The sequence below is a fragment of the Rhinoderma darwinii genome, chromosome 5 (assembly GCF_050947455.1).
Source record: "Rhinoderma darwinii isolate aRhiDar2 chromosome 5, aRhiDar2.hap1, whole genome shotgun sequence".
Taxonomy (NCBI): domain Eukaryota; kingdom Metazoa; phylum Chordata; class Amphibia; order Anura; family Rhinodermatidae; genus Rhinoderma; species Rhinoderma darwinii.
In genome coordinates, this window is record NC_134691.1 from 228,485,096 (window position 1) to 228,497,695 (window position 12,600).

At 49.8% G+C, this 12,600-nt stretch overlaps 1 pseudogene; it reads right to left on the bottom strand.

Annotated features, from left to right (window-relative positions):
• Positions 1 to 6,109: 6,109 nt before the first annotated feature.
• On the bottom strand, positions 6,110 to 6,283 carry LOC142653776 (U2 spliceosomal RNA; annotated as a pseudogene).
• Between the last annotated feature and the right edge of the window lie 6,317 nt (positions 6,284 to 12,600).

Genomic DNA, 12,600 nt, shown 5'->3' on the forward strand with positions numbered 1-12,600 from the left:
AACCATAATATTCTATCTTTAGCTCTACTACATGCACCCATCCCAAACATTGCCACCTTCCAATTCACATATGTTACACCTGCCAACTCTTTACACAAACCCCCTACTCTCTTCCATACTTCATAAGAGAAGTCACAATCCCATATTAGATGGCGTATGCTCTCACTAGCCCCACACCCCTCCCTAGGGCACACTTCATGTCTAATGAGATCCCGCTGCTTTTGGACTTGTCTCACAGGCAGTATATTATGTAATGACATCCACACTACATCCCGTTGGCGATTTGACACCCCTACAATATCCAAATTCTTCCATACTGCATCCGCTTCACCTGACCGCAGCCCATCAATATTACATGCAAGCTCATTCGCCCGCATTCTTTTCATCACACCATTCTTATTCTTGAAATCCACCATAGGTACAGATAGTAAATCATACTTCCTCACAAACCATTCAATCTTCATGTACCACACAGGACATTTAAATGCCACAGGCACTCTTGCATCCCTCTTCACCCAATTTAACCCGAAAAGCGTCCATCCAGCCAAATACCTCATCATATACGCAGTTTTGTTATTCCGCTCAATCAACACCGTCACTACCTTCACATAACTCAACCCCAAGAAAACCTCAATATTTGGGAAATTCATTCCACCATGCTCGCACAATTTATATAGATACTCCCGCTTCAACTTTTCCATCCTGCATCCCCAAAAAAAAGTAAAAACCATTTTCTCTGCTTTTTTTATTTTCCTGGTTGAAAAGGGAAAAATCACTGCACAAAAGAGCAGGATTGGCAAAATAACTGACTTAATGATTAAGGTTTTACCAGAAAACGTCAAACTACGCATACGCCAGAAATTCAACTTTCGCTCAATCCGCATACCACATTCATCCCAACTCTCGTTCCCCTTTAAGTTTTCATTGAATAAAATACCCAAAACCCTAATTGCGCCTTGTTCACACTTTACACCATCCATTCTAACATTACTGTCACCAAAACACTTAAAAATGCTTTTACTCCAGTTCACTCTAAAAGCGGACGCACTACAGAAAAGATCTAACACCAATCTAGCCCTAGTCAAACTAGCTAGAGACTCACTCACAATGACCACATCGTCCATATAAGCTAGAGTTTTCACCACCTTACCTCCACTACCAGGTATCAGCAAGCCCCTCATCACCTTCTCTTTCCTAAACATACACAACAAAACTTCAATTACGCTAATAAAAAGAACGGGGGACATCGGACAACCTTGTCTGACTCCCGATTTAATTCTCACTTTACCACTCAAAAACCCATTCACCAAAAATTCGCTCGTCACTCCTCCATACAAGCATCTTACTGCACTCACAAACTTGCTATGAAAACCCATTTTATTCAACACACCAAACATAAATTCATGTGACACGCGGTCAAACGCCTTCTCAAAGTCCACAGCTAGCACCATACACTTTTGCTTTCTGTCCATGCAATCCCCAATCAAATCTTTTAACAGCAACAGGTTGTCAGTCATACGCCTACTTGGTACCGCACACACTTGATCCTCCCCCACTACCTGACCGATCACTTCACGCATTCGATTTGCTAGAATTTTGCTATAGCACTTGTAATCACTATTGAGCAAAGAGATAGGTCTCCAATTACCCAGATTCCTTTTATCACCCTTTTTATGTATTAACACAACAACACCCTCTTTCATAGATTCACTCATTATCCCATTGTCCCACATAAACTGACACACTTCCACTAGGTCTGCTCCCATTATGTCCCACGCTTGCACATACAATTCCACAGGAATACCGTCCTTCCCTGGAGTTTTATTTTTACTAGCACTCTTGACCACTTGCATAACTTCATCCATTGTAATTCCCTCTGATAACATATCAGAATCCTCCTTCCCTAGCACATTCTCTAATTTATTCATGGTATCATTCACCAAATCTCTATCAGTCCATTTGTCACCATACAGCTCGCGATAGAACGACTCCACTTCATTCATCACATCCTCCCCATAAACACAGTCACCCCCACTATTCATAACAACATCCATATCATCCTTCTTCCCACACATCTTTTTGAAGAAAAATCTTGTGCACTTCTCATCCTTTTCCAGATGTTCAATCTTAGATCTATATATGATTTCTTTCCCCCTCTCATCCATCTCTTTCTTAATCTCACTTTTGACCGCACAAAGCAAGTCACCCACATCATACCCAAGCATACTAAGCTTCCTCAACCACTCCATTCTCATATTCAGCTCTTTATATTTATTCCTACGAATTGCAGCTTTTTTATATCCCCATTTTTTAAAGAATTTCCTAACTTCACCCTTCATCCAGTCCCACCATTCTAACATATTCGCAAAATTTCTTTTTTTCCACTTCCATCCCACATACGCACGCTTAAAATCATCCATCACTTTTTTATCTTCAAGCAACCTGATATTCAGCTTCCACACCCCTTTACCATACTTTAATTTTGTATTCCCCTCAAAAAAAGCACTCATACTCACGTGATCAGTAAACATCACATCATCTTGGCGGAAAGATTTACATACCAAATTTTTGAAAAACACCCGGTCAATCCTGGATGTCACCCCACCCCCCTCTGCTCTAAAGGTTGCGGGCGGCGGCTTACCTAAAAACATTTCAGATGCATCTACAAAAGAAAAATCATTAATTAAATTATTTAACATTTTACCCGACACATCCATCTTAGCCCCTTCGGTAACACAATTGAAGTCCCCCACCCACACAGTAGGGATCCTACCAGGCAAAAAAATACTCAATTTTTCTAACAACTCTACTCTATCCCCTTTACTTGTTGGCCCATACACATTTATTACCCTGACCTTCCACCCTCTATAGCTTATAATTGCAGATAAGCATCTACCCGCCTCCACCACAGTATAACTATCAAATTTATAATCCTTATTCCCCAATAAGATTCCCACACCATCATTTTTATTTTTAACCGAGCCTGACCATATACTTTGGCCATATTGCCATTCTTTTTCATCTAATGCATCAGAGATGCCACATTCTTGCAAGCAAAAAATATCAGCCCCTAGATTTTTAAGGAAATCTAGTGCTGCAATTCTCCTAGGCCTAGATTTAATCAGCCTGACATTCAGGGATAGGACATGACATGTGATTTTGGCAGCCATGTTTTAATCTGGAGATGAAAACGTTGAACAACAAGCCCATCTTTTCCTCAGCCTTTTCCTTCTTGAGGCTGGCAATCCAACGCAAAGATAGAGCCTTCCAGATCCCCTAGAAAAGGAGTGTCAAAAGAAATACTAGTCACAGGATACACGCCGTCCCTCTGTGGACTCGCACTTCCTTCACTTGATGGTGAAAAGTTTGTTCTCTGCCTTTTTGGAGCCATCCCAAACTCCTCTTCACCTGGTCTCACAACAGCTGTTGCAAAATCACCCTGCTCTCCAGCCACCTCATGAGCCTCCTCTGCCTCCTCCCACACAATCACTGGGGTTATGGAGACTGAAGTCTCAACCTCACCTTCACCTTGCAGCCCGGTTTGCTCATCAGAAAGAGGGGGAAGGTCTTCTTCCACAGGTGATATTTCCATCACTCCACCCTCCGCACCTGCAACTGCAATTTCCTCAGACAGTGGACTTTCTGCCTGGATAATTGGACCAGCAACCTCAGGATCTTCAGGTCTCCCAGCAGGCCTCTGTCTGGCCATATCTGCATAAGAACGCTTTGGACAATTCCTGAAGGCGTGTCCTGTCTGTGCACAGAGGTTGCAAACGATGGGGTTGGTACAAACCTTTGACTCATGGCCCACCTGGCCGCATTTCCCACACCTTTTTCCTTGATTACAGGACTCCAGTATGTGTCCAAAGATCTTGCAGTTCTTGCAAAAGAGAGGGGGGTTAGGGAAGAAAAGATAGCCCCTGTCCCTGCCAATAGAAAAGTTCAAGGGGGGTCTGCTTAGCCCATCAACCCCTTCTGGATCCCTCTTAAAATTAACAATAAATTTGTACTTGCCACTCCAGATTCCAGCCTCGTTGAGGATCTTGTTGGAAAAGACCACAGACTCACAATGGCGGAGGAGGAAGGCCTCAATGTCCGACCTTGGCACATGGGGATTGTACATGAAGACAACCAAAGGGACATTCCCATCTTCATAGAGGAGAGTGAAAACAAGACCATCCAAAGCAGCATTGTTGCGGTTCTTCTTCAAAGTGTTGTAGAAATTTAGGCAGTCGCTCCTAGAATTAAGCACAAGGGTATAATGACCCACCTTATGTTCCTGGAGGCAGAGGATGGCAGGGCGAGGGATCTTCAGAGCTCCAAAAATAACTTCGTCCACCAGACGTCCAAGGGGAAAGCGATTCTCCAATCCAGCTGTAGCATTGATGCGGATTCCAAACTTGACCCGGAGATCTCCGGTCCTGGGATATACGATCTGAACGCCCATGATCGCCTTCTTTGTCTCCTGGCTCACCCCCTAAAGCAGCAGGTGGCTTAAGCTGGTAAACCAGCGATGCCACAAGGCCAAGGGCGAGCACACAGACGGACCTCCTGACCAACCCCTTGAGATTAGCCAAAAGGCCGAGAAGCGATAACCCGAATGGGCCGGCCGTTGACCGAGCCTGTCCCATACTGCTGTTCACCCCTTGCAGCGATTGATTCAGCCTACTCCTAGGCAATTCCATGGGGCCCTGCAGGCTCACACACATTTACAGCTACTAAGCGGGAGGGAGGTGAATAAAGGCCGGAGAGGAAGCCAGACAGGATTTGCTTCTTTTGCTTGCACCACAATGCAGTGCTGAAAGAGGAGGAATCTACATAAAAACGCCTTCCTGGCAACGCCCAAATGCCCTGCTGCCATGCAGATAAACACTGGCAGCGGCAGCAAGTGCATGCCCACAGCCACCCCTTGTTCCTTCACACCTTGTATCAGCTTTAATCCAGTCCAGTCCGGTGCTGCCTGCTGAGCAGCACTGACCAACACTGCCTGGGCCCAGGCTTTTATCTATCTCTGAGGCAGGCCCCATTATGATGTCAGAAAGCTGGCTCTGGAATCCTGAGGGCTCCACTATGACACGTGCAAAGTTCCGTCTGAACTTTATATAAGACGGTGCGGCTCAGTCAGTCACTCAGTGTTGCCTGAGAGGGCAACACTGCAACAGCCGGCCGCCAGGCTGTCTTTTTTTTGCACAGCTAGTTGCCTCCAGGAGGCCACAAGAGGGAGACAAGGGACTGCAAAATGGAAAATAGGCATCCACCAACTTTACAGACAACTTGTTCTCCTTGCTCCTACAACCTCCATCCTTGCACAGTTTGTTATTTTATTCTTCTAGGTAACATAGTAACAAATCCAAATTGCTGCTCTCTTTGTAGGCAAGCAAGGGTTTGTTGCAACTGCAATTCTTACTTCTTCTTGGAAATGTTGGGACGGCAGTACATTCCATCACATCCATCTAGTGTACACAGGTAGGTCCATTGTGGCGGGTAGGCGGCTGGCTGCTTTAATGGCTGTTTGCTGTTCCCCTACTCCACTCCACTCCACTAGTTGACTGTGTTGCTGCATCAATCAGTGGCTGGCTCAGGTGCAGCTCTTTAACTTACCTAGGAGGGAGGGCGGAGAGAAGACAAGGAAGGTGAATGAGCTGTTCCAATGTGAAATGCCGGAAACACAGAAGACACACACACACACACACACACACACACACACACACACACACACACACACACACACACACACACACACACACACACACACACACACACACACACACACACACACACACACACACACACACACACACACACACACACACACACACACACACACACACACACACACACACACACACACACACACACACACACACACACACACACACACACACACACACACACACACACACACACACACACACACACAACAAGAGGTGGCAATGTATTAATTAATTGCATTTAATAAATGAGCTCATTATCACACATGACTGTACAAATGCATTGTCCAACAGGTGTTGAAATAATGGGATTAAAAGGGGAGATCCCATCAGAAAGACAAAAACAATAGCAAACACAAATAGCACTTTTGGAATCTGATTTTAGTCAACACATAAGGGAAGGGTGCACCGGTCCTGGAAATACTGCAATACCAGGTCAATGCGTGGAGTGGACAGAGCAAGCTCTATTTCCATCTCCCTGTTCTAAAAATCCATTTAATATATGGTCCCCAGATAGGGGACGTATCAGATATTAAACTGATAAGAACAGATTTTTGATTGAAAAATGCTTTATTGACAATCAATCGTCATCATACAAACATTACTGCGACGCAGCGCAAGCCATGAAGCAGCAAATAATAAATAATAACAGTCGTCAAACATAACATGACAGTATAATACACAGTACAGGCTAGCCTATGCTATACATTACACCACATGCTACACTAACATTCTTGCATTCACTAAAGCCAAACAACAAAGCATTACAGACAAGTGATGGGATAGGGGAGTGGGTAGGAGGGGATAGGGAAGGGGGAAATCACAGGCCCGAAGCTTTATTGAAAGACAACACACAAGAAGGGAGAGTGGGGGGAAGGGGAGTATCAGTCCTCTTCCTCATCGACGTCCGGGCTGTCCCAGGTGGAATAGTCTCTGAGCAGGCTGTGGATCAGCCTGCGGCAGTCCTGGACGGACACACTCTCTCTCCGCAAAATCAGACGGTTCCTGGCAAACCATATAGCGTCCTTAAAGCAGTTCATAAGGCGCCAGGCTTCCTGGATTGCTCCATCCGTGGTATTCCCAGGAAATAGTCCATAAAGTACCGAGCGGTACGACAGTCTGTTCCTGGGTACTGAGTCCTTGAGTTCATGTTCCAAGGCTTTCAACAGACCCTGTGCAAAGGGGCACTGCCAGAAAATGTGCAAAGATGTTTCCTCCGTGAAGGGGCACCTGGGGCAGTACCGGGTCTTGCACAGGTTGCGGGCATGCATGAATGACCTAAGAGGCAGTCCTCCCTGGATGGCCATCCATGAAATGTCCTTGTGCCCGTTGGTCAACCTGCCAGATGACACGTTAGTCCAAACAGTCTCCAACGTGTCGGCATGAAGCCCTGGAACAGACTCCAGTGAGTCCTTTGCTCTGATGTGCTTGTGGATCGTCTTAGGTTTCCACAAGTCGGGCTTAAGACCCTCCAGTTGATGCTCCCTCACGAACCGGACGACATCTCCGTAGAACCAGGGAGCGTGCCAGTTGTAAGGGAAGGAGCTGTCCCACTTGTCCCAGCCAAAACCTCGCCAGAGGGGAAGGAGGAAGTAGCGGGACATGGCCTTGCCCGCAGAGCCGTTTGCTGTCCTCAGAGTCCTACGAACACAGTCACATACAAAAGCGATCCGCAGCAGAGTGGGAATGTCGGGTATACCCTTCCCACCTTTGCGGGGCTCCTTGTACATAACAGTCCGCTTTACTCTGTCCATTTTCGAGCCCCAGATGAAGCGAAACACAGTCCTGGTAATGGCCCTCGAGACGGTGGCAAGAGGGGGCCATGCCTGTGCAGTGTATTGTAGCACAGGCAAGACTTCGTTACGCAGGACCATTGCTTTGCCCTCAATAGTGAGTTGTCTGAGGCTCCACAGTCCGATCCTTTGGTTGACTTTGGCCAAGCGTTCTTCCCACGACTTTAGGGCTGCACCTTCCTTACCGAACCAGACTCCCAGAATTTTGATGAAGTCCGGCTTGATAGTAAACGGGAAGGAGGCAGGAGAAGGCAGGTACCACTTTCCGAAGAGCATGGCTTCCGACTTCCCGCAGTTGACTTTTGCCCCTGAAGCGCGTCCGAACTCCTCACAGGTCTGGACGAGTGCAGTCACCGAACTCTGGTCAGCGCAGAAGACGGTCACGTCGTCCATGTACAGCGAGCATTTGACCTCGAAGTGTCCTGGACCTGGTGCGGTGATCCCTCTGATCTCTCCATTCTGCCGGATAGCCTCTGCGAAGAGCTCTATAACACAAACAAAAAGGAGAGGTGAAAGAGGACAGCCTTGTCTAACCCCCGACGATACAGGAAAGGGGTCAGTCTTCCAGCCGTTCACCAGCACCGAGCTGTAAATGTCGCAATACATCAGGTTAACATACAAACAGAACAACCTGCCAAGCCGCAGCCTACGCAGAGCCTTACCCATGAATTCGTGAGAGACCCGGTCAAAAGCCTTCTCCTGATCCAGACTGACCAGGGCCGCGTGTGTACGGCGGCTTTGCATGTAATGCACCGTGTCCCTCACCAGGGCAAGACTGTCGGCCACCCTACGGCCAGGAATGCCGCAGGTTTGGTCCGATCCGATGATCTGTCCGATGACAACCTTCAGTCTGTTGGCCAATACTTTAGCGAGGATCTTGTAGTCCACGTTCAGGAGAGAGATGGGACGCCAGTTTTTCAGGTCACATCTCTCCCCCTTCCGCTTATACAAGATCGTGATCATGCCTTCTCTCAAGGACGGTGGCATTCTACCCTCCACCACCATCTCCTCATAGAGCTCCAGCAGGTCCGGACTGATCAAGTCCCCCAGCGCTACATAGAGCTCTGCTGGGAGACCATCACTGCCCGGGGTCCTGCCGGGTCTGAAGGATTTAGCGGCAGAGAGCAGTTCCTCCACCGTCAGGGGTACATCCATAGCCTCCGTACCTGCAGGATCAAGATGATTAGTGATACCTGACAGGAATTTATCGGCGGCTTCGGGGTCAGTGGTTTTCCGGGAGTAGAGGCTTCGGTAGTAGTCTGTGACGACTCCCATCACCTCCTTCTTCCCAGAATGCATGTTTCCGGTCTCATCTCGAAGTTCCTTCAGGGGCGTGTGGCCGGCATGGAGTTTCCTGAAAAAGAACGAGTTACATTTCTCACCCTTCTCCAGGTTCTCCACCTTGGAACGAAAGACAATTCGCTTGGATTCCTCCTCAAAGTGCCTTTTCAGGCCCTTTTTGGCTTCCTCCAGCTCCTTCCTGACGTCCCAGCCGCATTGAAGGAGGTCTTGCAGGGATCGCAGCTGACGCTGCATCTCTCTGAAGTCTCTCTTCCTCTCACACGCCTGTTGACGACTTTTTGCCTGAAAGAAACAACGAAATTCAACTTTAACATATTCCCACCAGTCACAGGTTTTGTCAAAGAAAACTTTATCATTCCTCCAAACAATATAGGCGTCTCTAAGTTCCGCCAGTACCTCCTCTCTTTCCAGCAGGGCACAATTCAGCTTCCAGGAGCCAGGGCCGGGAGGAAAACCGTGGCCGATGGCACCCTGGAAGAGAATGGCCCTGTGGTCAGAGAAGAAGCAGGGGACCATGGAGTGCCCATGCTGCTTGACTGCCCGGGAGGTGAACACAAAGTCAATCCGAGAACGAAGTGAGCCATCGGGTCGGCTCCATGAATAGTTCACAGAGCCAATCCCCATGGAGCCCACAACGTCCTGCAAGGATGCTTCGGTTACCATCTCGATAAGCAGTTTGGAACTGACATCCAGTTTGATTGAAGTGCCGGAACTTCGTCCATCCTCTTCGATGGGGCAGTTGAAGTCCCCGGCCATCACCACTGCCCTAGTGGTGGCGAGCTGGGTCCGCAGGGTCTGGAATAGTTCCAGGCGCTCAGCCTTCATAGGGGGAGCGTACACGTTGATGAGCCTAATCGGCTCTCCTGCCCAGGAACCGTCTACGACCAACAAGCGGCCGCAGGCGAGCTCCTGGACAGAGTCAACAGTAAATACGCTTCCCCTGATCAGGATGGCAACCCCTGCAGACTTACAGTCGCCCCCACCAGACCAGTAGGACGGGCCATGGGTCCACTGCCTGGCCAGATGATGGTATGACCTGGAAGAGGGGAGAGTACATTCCTGCAGCATAAATACATCACTCGACTGCTTGGAAAGAAAAGTTAGCACCATCTGACATCTAGTCCTATCTCTAACACTCCTCACATTGAGGCTAAAGATGTTAAGTTTAGCAGCCATGGGGGAGAATAAAGAAGGTTAGTGCAAACGATACACCTTAGTTACCAGTCCGGTCGGGCGGATCCTCCTCTCCTGGCGGGTCCGAAAGATCCAGCAGGCCCTCTGACAAAAACTGTTCCAGGATTGTAGCCACCTGGATGTCTGTTGTGAAGTCGATGACCTCAGGTTCAGACACGAGTTCCTCCACCATCTGCTCCATTTCCTCCTGCTGCGCAAGGGAATCTTCGCAGATTTCCACGACTTGTCGCTTTGAGGACTCAGCAGCTGGGCTGTCCCTCACCTTTCTCTTCCTCTGGATGGCACCTGAGGAGACAAGAGGGGGAAAATCCTCCAGGGAGAGGACTCCAGCAGCTGGAGGGGAAGATGTTAGTGCTGCTGGAGCTGGGGAGAAGGGAGGCTGGGTTGGGAGAGGTGCAGGTGACAGGACCACTGAGATGGGTGGGTAGGAGAAGGTGAGAGCCTCAGTGGGGGTGACAGGGGTTGGGGACGGGGGGGTGGGGAGGGCCGGGCGAGGGAGGGTGGGAAGGGTAGGGCGAGGGGGGGCCGGGAGACGGGGGGGAGGGACTGTCGTCTTCTTACCATCCTTCTTATTCCCGGTCTTCTGCGCCGCTGGAGCTCTGGCTGGGGCGGGGTTCCCTCTGGCCGGAGCTTTCGCCGCTACAGTTGCCCAGGATCGATCCCTCTTCGGGCAGTCCTTGTAGGAGTGGGCTGCTTGTCCGCAGAGGTTGCACATTGTCCGTTTCGGGCAGTCTTTGGTCTCGTGTCCTGTTACCCGGCAGTTCTTGCAGGCGTCCTCCTTGCAGTCCTTCACCGAATGACCCTTCTTGCTGCATCTCCTGCAGATCTGCGGCATGTCCGGGTAGTAGATGAGGCCGTAGGAGTTGCCCAGCGAGAATGACTGGGGCAGGTGTTGGAGGCCGTCTTCCGCGCTGGAATCCTTGTTCAGTCGGACGATTACCGACCACTTGCCAGTCCAGAAGCCGAGTCCGTTCAGGATGTGGGTGGGTTCCCTCACCACTGTGCAGAACCGCTTCAGGAGCGTGGTGATGTCTTTGCCGGGGGTGTGTGGGTTCCGCATTGAGACCGTCACCCGCCTTTCCTCTCTTTGGACAGGGCAGTTGCCCACAAAGCGAGAGAAAGGGGATTCAGGCCTCGCCGCTTTCACCATCTCCCAGTACCTTCTGCAGATGTTGATCGAAGCGAAGGTCACGAAGAACATCCCGGTCATGAAGGCCTGGATGCTGATGGTCTCCGGCTTAGCGAAGCCCTGGTCCAGGAGCATCTTCTGGCAGAACACTTCTTCCGTCATGTCCGGCACTCTCCCGTCCACCTCCTTCAGCTTCAGGGCCACCGTCTGCTTCATCCAGGGCTCCAGGGTTGGAGCAGCCTGGTTCGGCTTCCTGGTGGCCTGTTGGCTTGAGGAGGCTTCAGGAGGAGATGTCCTGGCCTGGGCCGGCTCACCTGGTCCATCAGCCTTCTTCTTCTGGGTGGCAGGGTTGCTGGTTGAGGCCATGGCTTCTTCCAGCTGTTCCTGTCGCTTGGGGAGGATCTTCGATAGCTCTTTCCCGAAGGGGGCGGAGCTATGCAAATCTTCTCCTTGCTGGCCGAGGTTCTTCCACGAAATTTCTTCCGCAGCGGTTCCTCGTCGAGCTTCTTCTGCGGCCGAGCTTCTTCAAAGATCCCCTTCAGCAGCGGCTCTTCTCCGAAGGTCTCTGTCGCAGTTCTCCTTCTTCTTCCCGGCAGCGATCTCCCGGAGCTTCTTCCCCGATGGCGGCTTCTCCCTTCTGGATCGTCGTCTTCGCTGGTTCTTCTCCGCAGTTCGTCGCCGGCTTCGTCTGGAACGCTCTTGGATCGCTAAGCTAGTGTTTATAGCCCCCAGTGGTTCTCCGAGCTATCTATCCTTACAAGGACTGATAAGAACAGATTTTTTTTTTTTTTTTATTGAAAGCCCGAGTCGTGCTTTCTATCACCCAAGTGCAAAAAAAAGTGCAGGGGTGCCACACAAAAAGTGCACAAGGATGCGGTCTATCGCAGCCCTTCTCTTAAAAGAGAGAGGCCCCGCATAACCATTCCCCGACCCTCCAAGCCTTAGGCCAAGAGGATCGAGGATCGATGATCCCCCCTTGCCGAAGCTTAGGGAGACCCAACAACACTCCAAGGCTTCTACCTGGGCTGCCACCCCAGTGTCCACCTTGGAGCCTGCTTCTACTTGCACCTCCCTTCCGGAGAAGGGAGGCCGGGTTGCAGGGGAAAAAGGAACCAGAAGGCCACACATTTTCCCCCTAGACCTTGGACGGGTCCCAAAAGGGCACCGCATCCGAAATCCTGTGACAAACGTGACAAACACACAGTGAAAAACAAAATTAAATAAGTGGATGTGCGCTGTGATACAGCCTGGACATCCGCCAGGTATATAAAAATTCCTCATCTCCCAGCCAGAAGGCCGGGAGAAAAAAGGTGTGTGCTCATATAGCGTGAAAGAGAGTGCGTGCAAGTGTGCCTTCACTCAGTGGGATCCCACCCCCAGTGAGTTAGGGCACCCCAGGGTCACCAGCCCTGGGGCACATAGCAACTCGGGCTTCCAAACTACCCGGCCTAATGACCTCGATCCGGCGGTC